This window comes from Pongo abelii, chromosome 3 (genome assembly GCF_028885655.2).
Source record: "Pongo abelii isolate AG06213 chromosome 3, NHGRI_mPonAbe1-v2.0_pri, whole genome shotgun sequence".
Lineage (NCBI taxonomy): Eukaryota > Metazoa > Chordata > Mammalia > Primates > Hominidae > Pongo > Pongo abelii.
The window spans coordinates 92,610,894-92,622,809 of record NC_071988.2 but is presented as its reverse complement, the minus strand read 5'-3'; the positions used below and the strand labels follow the sequence as shown (position 1 = coordinate 92,622,809).

Below are 11,916 nucleotides of genomic sequence, written 5' to 3'. Positions count from 1 at the left end.
ACTTTAGTTATTAGTTTAGTTAGTAGTTAGGTTGGTGCAAAAGTTATCGCTGTTTTTGCCATTAAAATAATTAAAGTAATGGCAAAAACCGCGATTACTTTTGCAGCAACCTATAGACAAGCACTTGTGTATTTGTAGGAAGGTTCTTTTGTAGACATAAAATAATATTTCATGAAGACATGATTTTTAAACATAAAAAGATGACAGAAACCCTTTACTGATACATGAAGCTATAAATCTGAACATTAAAACTTACAAAATAAAACATTTTCAAATGAGTAAGAAATTCTATAGCTTTAAAGGACACAATAATATATTCAGTGGTAGATAAAACAGTGGAGCAAAATCATGTGATCTCTTGGTATAGGAAGAGTTCTCTCTTCAATTAAACAATAAATTACCTGCTCTTCGAAGTATGATTTATGCCACATAAAATAAGCCTTTTAATTGAAACGACCTCCTGACTGGAGCAGAGTGGATTTCTGGGGAATCTGCAGTGTCACTCAGTCATTTCCTGTGACCCTCAACCTCCTAGTTAACCTATCCATCTGTCAACCTCACTAGGCCACCTCTTACCACTGTCCCAAAAGCTCTCCAGCAACTTCTCATTCACTTACCATTTTTAAAGAAAATACAATATAAGTAAAATGATTATGAAGAAATTGTTTTTTAAATCAACTTACAAAACTTAGTAAGTGCCACTCAAAAGCTTAGGAGACCATTATTACAATAATTACTCAAAATATTTCTTATAACACTACTTCAGAGACAGCAACGCTCTCCATAGACTGACATTAGCAATAGCACATCCTCCTATTTTAAGGGTGGAATTCAATTCAGAAAACAAATGAAAATCCTTTAGAGCAGCACTAGATAGTAATGGAGTTGGGATGATGGTGGATAAAAAACAAGAGTTGACAATTAAGTAGTAAGATTGACTTCTCTCATGGCAAATACACACACTCTGAAACAATCCAGAACAACTCCAGTTCATACAGAAATCTAGGTTTGAAGCCTGGCAGGAAGGTCTCATAAGGACTTCCATTTACATGGATGTAGGTCCAGCACATGGCTGAAGGGTACCATCTCATTATTCATAGCCATTCCGTAGAGAGACTATCTTGCTCATTCTTCCTCACAGGGACAGAAACCAGAATAACAAGGAAGGGCAGCAGAACCAAGATGTATTTATGCAGAGAAGACAGGAAAGGGTTATCCTAAGCCAACAAATAGCATTTGCCTTGATTTCTTAAACATTTAGACATTGAGATTCAAGGGAGTTAAGTGTCACATTCAATGTGACACAACAAGTCTTTGCGTCTTTAGTGTATGTACTTGCCCAACCAGACTTCACCCCCGGTAAGGATAAAAGGTGCACTACAGACTGGGACTTCAACCCTTGTGCATAGACAGTGGGCTTTCTGTCTTTATAATTTATCTTTCTTTTTTTACAACTTACACTAGTGTACGCATACGATGAAAGGTAGAAGCTTGAATGCTTCCTGTGGCAGGACAAGCTACACTCTGGGAACATGTGATAGGCAGATATACTACAACATTCTTTATCAAGCAAGGAGTGATATTTCTCATCACTACTATGGATCAAAACAGCACTGACTGAGTGTAAGGGAGAATATAAAGGGGAAAAGAGCAATACAAGAGAAGAGATTTTTGCATTCTCTACTTGATTTGACATAGCTATTAATCTTGGGGAGGATAAGAACAGGGCCTTCTGGCATCACCCATGTTTCTCTTTCTCTCATCATGTTATCCACCATCTCTACATGTGGTCTGTAGGCACTCAGCAAATGCTAAAGGAACCAAGAAGCAAGACCCAAATGACACTCTAGGTTCCACTTATCAAAGGTCAACAGGCATTGTTGCTCATTCAGTAAAGATAACAACCAATTTCTTCCAGAAAACCACATTGATTTATGGAAGCCATATGACTGTTAAAAGGCATATTTTTATTTCAGTACTTGATCCTTTGGTAAGTGCTACAGTTTCCATTCTGTTGCTGACAATCTTGAAACAGAGACAGGTGATTTATTATACACACTGCACTGGAAACTTGCTTAAACTTAGAGATGTTTCCAGTATTTCTGAGAAAAGAACTATTTGACATCTTCCTCTTCACAATACAGAAATTTAAAAAATAATATGTAATGTATAACTGTAGTTTAACTGTAAAGTTTAAAGCAATTTATAAGGTGAACTATCAGAAACCTCTTTTCTGATTTATTATATTCAGTGTTCACTAATACAAAAAGGAAAACAATGTGTGGATATGTGTATTTTTAAAAGCCATAACTCATAAAGGCATTTCTACACCTGATTTCTCAGAAGAACAAATTCCCTAGCAATTTATGAGGCTGCAGACAGCTAAGCTCTGAGGTGTGGAGCAATAGGATGCCACAAAGTGCTCTAGTCCATTTTGGATGGCTTTCATTTTATTCCACTTCTGATGTGACACCACCATAGAACAGTAGAAAGAGCAAACAACTGGCAGTCAGAAATCTGGAGTCTGGGCTCCATTCTGCCAAAGAGAGCTGATGGTCTTAGAAATGTCACTTCACCTCAGTAAATTTCAGTATTTTTATGGAGAGGAAAAATTGAGACACTGTAGTAGAGCACCGGACTCTGGAGTTAGACAATCCCAGATAGACATCTATACCATATTATTTCCTAGATCAATGACTTTAAGCAAGTTATTTAACCTACCTATGCTTCCTGGAGTTAGTATGCACATTAGATAGATAACGTATGTAAGGTGCTTAGCATAGTCTCTGACTGATAAAAACCTTTTCAATACATGGCAACCATATGTGTACCATACTTATTTAAATATTAGATGATGGCCGGGCGTGATGGCTCATGCCTGTAATCCCAGCACTTTGGGAGGCTCAGGTGGACAGATCACCTGAGGTCAGGAGTTAGAGACCAGCCTGGCCAACATGGAGAAACTCTGTCTCTACTAAAAACACAAAAATTAGCCAGGCATGGTGGTGCACACCTGTAGTCCCAGCTACTCAGGAGGCTGAGGCAGGAGAATTGCTTGAACCCAGGAGGCAGAGGTTGCAGTGAGCTGAGATCACGCCACTCCACTCCGCCTAGGCGAGAGTTTCAAAAAAAAAAAAAAAAAAAAAAAAGATGAGGAGGTTGGACTGGATAATCTCTAAGGTCTCTTCCAGGTGGCTCAGTACAAAGAGCATGTCTTGGAGTCAGGGACATCTGAATTTAAATCTCAGTTCTACCATTGACCAACTGGGTAATCTTTCTAAATCCTACTTCTCTTCTGTAAAATCAATAGCTACTTCACAGGATAATTATTTGGATAAAATGAAAGAATAATATGTAAAGAGCTAAGAACAGAGTCTTGTATAAAGCAGAGATACAATCTAATGTTGATTTCTTTTCCTTGGCTGCTTTTCATCACCTTCTTTTCAGCCTCTATTATTTCTCTTTCCTTTAAGAGACGAAGGAGATAAAAAGAAATTCAAAAGAAATGATGTGAAAAGATAAAAATCAGTCTTCAGAAGAAACAGGTAAAAAAAGCCTCTTTAGGTCTACAGTATTTCCCAGAGTAAATTTTAAATCAACAGAAAAGTCTTAGGTGGCAACACTATGGCCATTAAAAGCCACTTCTTTCCATTCCTTTGCGTCACACGCAAGTCAATGATAATAAACAAAATAGCTTGTTTTACTTTACAGCAGTGAATTCAAAATCGATATCCAAAAACATTTGTGAATATTTTTCAGCTCATATTAGGGTATAAAATTAAACCAAGGATGGCCCGTGTCTGGCCCATGTTTTTTTAAAGTCAAGAAATTAGGACAAGTCCCAGAATAGTAAAACATATTTTTTACTAAAAGAAATCAGACCATAGGAGCAAGATTCTAAAAAAAATTAAAAGCCAACCACGATTTGTAATACCAGCATTTTATGTCTTTCAGCAACTTGGGACAAGGGCTGCCAAGGCCACCAATACCTGTCACGGCTAAGGGAAAGCAAGCACGTTCAAGATGATAAAACATTAAATATTAAAAATCTGTGCTGTCAACTTGGACTTTATCGCAATTTGGTTTCTTCATATAACACTAAAAAGTGACTTTTGTTGTTTTATGTCCTTTTTATTAAGGACTTTATTATTTGGATTAATAATTATAACCCTGTTTAGGGAGGCTGAGTGACAATAACAGAAGGGGAAAAAAGGCTAAGGAGAAAAGTGGCAGAACAGCCTAGGAAAACAAAAAAATTTCTATTTTTCTTGACAATTTTCCACCCACTAAAGTATGGAAAATAAAGGTGGCATCAAATGATAAAGCATTTACCAACATTACTGTCGTGTTTCAGGCTTTAGAAATTTTTTTGTTTATAACAGTAAAAAGAAATGCCAATCTTTTTGGTGGTGTTCATAAGGAACTCTGCAGCATATTGAATAATAAATAATAAAATTAAACTTTGCTAGATGAGCCTTTGAAACTAAAGTTTAGTCAAGAATTGTGAGGTAGCCCAATGCCACTGGAAATAAGCAGTCAGAGTGGAATTAACCTATATGAGTTTTCATGTCAGGTCACCAGCATAAGACAAACCACATGATCAAAAATAAGTGGAGAAATGATTCAAGTATCTAAAGCAAATTTGGGTCACATGAGAGTCATCTCAGAAGATTTTTTAATAAAAAAAAATACTGATTCTTTATTTCCACCCTAAAACAATTAAATCAGAACCAATGAAGATAATGCCTAGGGATTCAGTATTTTTTTAAGTTCCCCAAGTGATTCCCATGTGCCCCAAATGTGAGATGTACCTCCCCTTCTCCTACAGAACAGCAGTAACGATTGGTCACACAGACCATTCATCTACATTGGGGAAGGAGACTGGATATACAACCCTCATTTTTTATTTCCCCTGTGTAGCTACAGCCAATAAATCAGTGATTTCTGTCCTGACAGGTCACAGCTGCCAAATCCTTATTGCCACCCGCTCTGCCTAAAGTATTCTGTCGTCATAAGCAAGGATTTCTGTTTACAATGCCCAGCAGGAAATGAAAAAAAGGCAAGACTTGAAAGACAAATTATCTCCCTGCTTGAAGAAAAGTATGAGCCAAAAATCTTACCAAGAGTTCCAAGTCTAATAGGCTGGATGAGCAAGACATGGAGGGCTTTCTAATATTTTTTTTGTTTGAAGAGCTGTGAATATGTATCTAGATCATTGGAAACATTAGGCCAGTATAACCTTACACAAAAACCAATTCCAGATGGACAAAAAATTTAAACGAAAACAGAAAAGAACTAAAATATGTGGGTAAATATTTCCTTTATCTTGGGGTAGGGAAAACCTCTCTAAATATATCATGAAAAGAAGAAACTATTAAAAAAATTGACAATTTTGGCTACATAAAAATTAAGATCTATACAGCAAAAGAAATAATAAATAAGGTTAAAAGACATATGGTAACCCTAAGAAAAATATGTTTTGTAATCTTTCTCACAAGCAAAGAGAAAATATCCTTATTATACAAAGAGTTCTCATAAGGCAATGAAAAAAACCCTAAATGCCCCAAAAGGAAAATATACCAATGATGCAAGTATAAAGAAGTATAGACAATCAATAAAAATGTGAAAGGAGATTCACCCTCACTAAGTAATCAAAGAAATTAGAATTAAACAAAAATGAACCATTATTTTTCAACCCACAGAATGACAAAAATGAGAATATGGGACAAAATTCTGTTTTCACAAGGGTATAAGCAAGTGGACATCCTTGTCCATTATTGGTAGACATATGAACTGGTATAGCCTTGTGTAGTGTATTTGAAACAAATATCAAAAAATAAAATGAGCACATCCTGCAATCATTCTGCTAGAAATTTGCCCTAGGAAGGTAATCACAAATAATAAACATGTAGTTAATCACCTACATTTTTTTGTTTATAAAAAACTGGGAAAAACTAAAAGTCCACTAAGAGGGGCTCTGTTATAGTAATAGCACATGCATCATGTGTATAAATATATGTGGTCATTAAAAATGATGTTAAATATTCATACTGAAGTGGAAAGACATCCATGAAATACTAAAGTTATGTAACAGTATCCTATATGTCAATCTATCTGTATACACATGAATTTTAAGATGTATGGGAAAATGTTCATGACAATGTTAATAATGATTAATTCTGGTTGATGGGTTTAAGGGCAAAATTACCTTCCACATAATTTTTTTGGATTTTTGGAATTTTCTACAATACATAATTATATCTCATTCTCAAAACAGTTGCAAGTCAAACACAAAATAAGAATTAGAATTTAGCATCAGTTCAGACTCCCCACATCCCTGCCTAAATCACTATCATTTTCTGATCATCAAGAAAATAGGATGACAAAGGTCTTTCAAATCAAAAAACCCACCAAATACACATTACTTAACCTCAACCAAACAGGATTTAATTCACAACTTGCCCATGAAGCAAAGCACATTATTTAAAGTTTCTTTAAAGAAGAAATAGCTAATAAGTTTTAAAGGCAACCAGGTAATGCAGAATCCTTATTTTGTCACTAAATATGTCTATTTATTTTTACCTACCAAAATTGTGTCATTCCAACAGATAATCTCTACCTAACTTTGAAACTGGAATATGTTGATAGTGTAGATTAATGTCACCTTATATTTTCACTTCAAGGAGGAAATGCATTTTGGTGCCAAAGTACAACACTCAGCTAAATTGAAATTCTTGTACAATTCTCAATATAGTAAAGCAATTACCAATTTGCTTTAATCTTGCTGTTATAAATTACACATAATAGGCTTTGTAAAGATTTGTCTATCTTATCAAGGAACATCACATGTGAATAAGAAATGATATAGTTCCAACTTAAGCAGATTGATTAAATATTCTCAGCACAGCTTTATGTTAAAATAAAGTCTCAAATTTGGAGATGGCAACTATAAATGTTCCTTATTATGAGACAAGTTCCCTTAAAATGTGCTCTGTTAAGCTCCATAAATATCACAAAATTCACAGAATCTAAAAATCTTACTGTATTCTTTTGCTAAAAGGTTTGTGAAAATAGGATTATATTTACTCCTGGAAAAAAAATAAAATTACTTTCTTCACTCAGTCTTCACTCTAGACTGTGCTTATTCATTCACAATCAACAATGTAGATTTGAATTAAAATACTTTTCTGTATTTCATAACACTAAAAGGAACAATTTTTTAAATAATATAAGACTTGTCACAAGGTATCAAAAATTATTCCTTATATAAGTATCTTGTCCATAGACTAAGTAATCCATAAATATTTGTTGATTTAATTTGCACAGGTTCCATTCAGACAGTACTCTGAATGAAAAACCAATAGTAGTAATAAATTCTACTGAAGTATATTTATATGCTGACATTTAACAATTTAATTAGAAGTAGCTAAATGAATTGAGCAGTATACTTGTTTGGCAACCAAGAATATAAAGGAATTGGCCCATCCATATGAATGGGTTCCACATCAGTGGATTCAACCGACTGCAGATCAAAAATAGGAAAAAATAAAAATAAAACATAACAATATAACAATAAATGCTAACACAAAATTTAAAATATAGTATAACGTATTTCATAGTATTTGCATTGTATTAGGCATTATAAGTAACCTAGAGATAATTTAAAGTATATGGATGTGCAAAGGTACTATACAAATAGTACCCCATTTTCTAAAAGAGATTTGCACGTCGATGAATTTTGGTATCCATGGGAGGAAAGGGGGTCCTGGAATCAATCCTCTGCTGATATCGAGGAATGACTGCAATAATGCAGTGAGTTGGCACGCATGGTTACAGAGAGTTTATTTATAAAGGGGACACGTTTTTTAGGATGGTAAGGCTGAAAAGCCTTTGTTTACCTGACAATATGGCAAGGAGACCAGAGCATTAATGTGGGACTTACTATAAGAAAAGGAAAATAAGAGTGTCGCATAATTCTCGGACTTCAGAAAGCTTATGTTCTAGCCCTCCATTGCTGTACTATAAAAAAAGGAAACAGTCACAAGCCAGGTTTGCATCTCAGATGAATGTAATGTCAACTCTTGGCTGAGTGGTTCAGTTACTCAAAGAAAACCTAGCTAAAGTTTACTGCTGACATTTAACAAGAAATTTGTGAATACCCATTCTGTAAGTCCCAGAGTTCTCTCAGAGCAGCCTAATGGGCAAAATGTGTACGCCAAGCTAGTGAATTCATGCAATCATCTATGTCAGCATTATAACTGTATGATTGTACTTAGAGTCACTGTAGCCTCAACTGTTCTATTTTGAACATAATTTCATGGGAAATAATCTACATAGCTCCCAAAATAATCTGCTTCTAATTATATATGTGTATATATATGCTCTAAGATAAATGCTTCAAACAGGCAAGACCTTCTGAACAGAAGCTGGCAGAAGAGTTTGCTTAGACAACAGCCATGCAGTGACTCATCTGTGTTTTCACAACACGTTTCTACCCAGCACCCATGTCTATTTGTAGCCTGACAATAAAGGCCCTATGTGAACCATCTCTGAGCTGTCTGCCTTTAAAAGCAAGGACACTGTTCTCAGTTGACTCATTTGAGTGCCTGTGCTTTTGTGAATAACCCACTGCCACATTTATGAAGGCATGTGACATAACTGCAGATTATTTCAGGCTCTGCCAATGCTTTTCTGCTTAGTCTTGGTCTGCTGTTTAGAAAAGCAAGTGAAGCCACAGGACTTCATCCCCTAAATAAGCCCACTACACCCCACTACTGGTATCTCCTGGGGGTAAATGAAAAAGACTGTTTTCATCAACACCCTACACTATAACTGGGATTTAAAATTGGAATTCCTGTCTATTTTGATCATCTATCTTTATCTCCAGCACTTGAAACAGTGTCAAACACATAGTAGACACTCCATAAATATTTGCAAGGAATGAATCAACTTCTGCCATATACCTGTAAAATGACCTGGGCCTTAGCACCAAATTTATAAAATATTTTCTTATCCTGGTCCCAGGTCAAGAAGACTTCTCCTGCCAGAAAATCAAAAATTTTGTGCGGTAAAGTACATATCCTTTCAATCAAGAGATTATCTTCCACCTTAAATTCCACATTAAATCACCTTACTCCCTAGTCCTTAAAATATATAAAACTATTAATATTTGTTAAGTTTTGGTTCAACAAATTTAAATTAATAGTCATTAATTTTCTATCCCTCTTTTTCAGTGTTTTTGCCACTTATTGTGATTTCTAGATGTATCAAATTGTAGTCTAGGAGAAAGACATTGCCAGTATGTTTCTTAATGGAAAAAAGCTTCAGAAGAGAGTGAAAAATATGTTCTTCAGTATTTTCAAACAATCCATCCACAGTTTCAGTGAAATTATCAATGGAGGTTACAAAATCTATTAATGAAATAATCAAATTACATCTGGAAACTTTCCCCATAAATTTGAAAGTCAACTCCTAGGAGTCACATCCAGCAAATGGTTATTTTAGTGGACTACTTAACATCCTGAAGCACTGAAAGTATTTACTTTTCTCCTGAAATCTTTAGAACACAGAAAATAGCTAATTCCACCAGCAAGGCCTTTCCCAGGTCATATATCACAGAGGAGAAAAATACCAATTAACTATGTATGTTACATAATAGAGTGCTCTACTTTCCCAAAACCTACTCATATAGAAGTTCATCCATCTAGGAGGGATCAAAACAGATGTAAACAGACTTCTTCTGTTCACATTGTAACATTGTAGAGCCACATTGCAACATTGTAAAGCCAAGTCTTATGAGGTTGCAAAGAATTACAATTCAATTCAAAAAAGGCAATAAACTAATACACATAGGCAATATTGCAATGTCCCCATCTCAATGAGAATGTCCATCAAAAAATGTTTAAAAATTATCTGCACAACACAAGAAAGTCTCTATACATTCTGACAGACGGAAGACAGTTTTGTTCTTACCGCCCTCTCAAAATCACAGCTTTCTTCTATTTTCTTAACATGTGGTTGCCTGTATTAACTTCTTCAAGCTGGCCGTAGGGTGTTTCCCCAGTGCCATCTTCTCCATTTTCTTTCTTGAACGATCTGTTTTAGTTATCCTTATGCTGTCATTTAGATGAAGAATAGCTGCCCAACTTGGATACAGATCAAATTTTATAAAAATTCTATTACTGACATCACTACTACAATTTAATGTATTCATTTTTGTCTTACAAATAAGGGAAAGGGAGAAAAGCACGCTCTGTCTATTTCATCTCTATGCGCTATTAGAGTTGGTTCTTATAACCCATGCTGCAGATCTCTCACTGGTAACACAGAGATATGTGTTCTTTGACCAGCATGATGTTATTTTCTAAAATGTTAATCAGTTGCCAATATTTAAAAATCACTGGTTTCACTAAGAATCAGAATTTTCAGCCTCTCTTTGAAGATCAGAAAATGAAGCAATACTGGGTACACATTTATGTGGGAAAAAGCAAAGCTGAGTGGCAACTGCCTCTTTCTTATGGAGCATGAGCAATTAGACGTCATCACAGTCCCCCCCCCACTGTGAGAAAGCCCAAGTTAGCTATGTGGAGAAGTCGTGCGGAGAGTATCCAGACCCCAAATATTCTGAACATCCTAGCTTAGGCACCAACACATGAGTAAAGAAGCTGCTGCGTGACCTCAACCTCTGCTGCCGTCTGACTGCAAGTGTATGAGGGACCAAAGAGAGAACCACTCAGCTGAGCCAACTCACCATCTAAACTATGAAAGAGAGTAATAAAATGGCTGTTTAAAGTCTCTAAGTTTTGGGGTAACATGCTATGCAGTACTAGATAAGAACTAAAAGATAAAACTGCACTTGACAAACTAAAATACAATTGTATAATTTCTCCCTTTTTACTTAGGTCAACATAGATGTTATAATCTCCATAGTATTTTTGTATTTAGACAAAAATCTAAAATATGCATGTGCCCAGGAAAGAAAACCAAAGTAGAAAAAAAGCAATCCTATGGAATCAGCTGCATTTAAAAAAAAATAAGCTGGCTGGCATCACTTATGAATACCACATAGGTTATACAATAATATATAGTAAAGTGGAAGGAAAAGTGTGAAAAGGGCTTCAATCTGGTCCTTTTCATAGGAATATAACTTCATTCACTACTCATATTCATCACCTAGCACAATAGCTTTTTTTCAAATGATTGGATCAACTAAAAGTAGTTTTGGACATATTTTTCTGGTTGGTGGAGGGAATCAAACACATCTTTTCTATCACCAAAACTTTAGCTATTATTGTTGCAAAAGGAAGGTAATGCTATCTGAGAAGTAACCAACTAATTGTGGTTACAACTAATCATATAAAATAAGTCAAGCCAGAGTTGTTACAGCTTAATGAGAATCAGGTCCACCTACAGGAGATATAACTGTTAGCTTGTATTCATTAAAACCAAATTATACTGGTAAACATGCAAACCCAACTTTGAGCAAATCACTCAACAGTTTGATGCTATTTGCTCACGTGTAAAATTAAGCTAATCATACATTCCCGAAGAAAGTGTAATCATCAAGTTTAACAGAATATGTTCCATATAGTCAAAGTAGTAGAAGATCTAAACCTTGTGCACTGTACAAAATTAAAGCAGCTGATATGCTTTTGCCCAAATAGAATTGTATATCCTCATTTCCTTCCCTTCCTTTCCCTACTTGTGACTCAAGCCAGATTTCATCGAGCTATTTTTATAATTACTAAAATGCTGGAAATACAGCAGCAGGCCAGAAGCAAAGTAAAATGCAGCATCCAGCAAAAGAAAGAAAATCACGCTGAGTAACTGAAAGGCCATCTGCTTCTAAATGAGCTGTAGGGGTGAGGAAGGCAATCTGGGCTGTACTATTTGTGTCCTCCTCAAAACCATACCCAC

The 11,916-nt window shown here is 35.3% G+C and overlaps 1 protein-coding gene across 2 annotated transcripts in view; it reads right to left on the bottom strand.

Annotated features, from left to right (window-relative positions):
- SLC4A4 (solute carrier family 4 member 4) overlaps positions 1–11,916 on the bottom strand; it is a 385,603-nt gene that overhangs the window by 100,949 nt on the left and 272,738 nt on the right. The window lies entirely within an intron of this gene.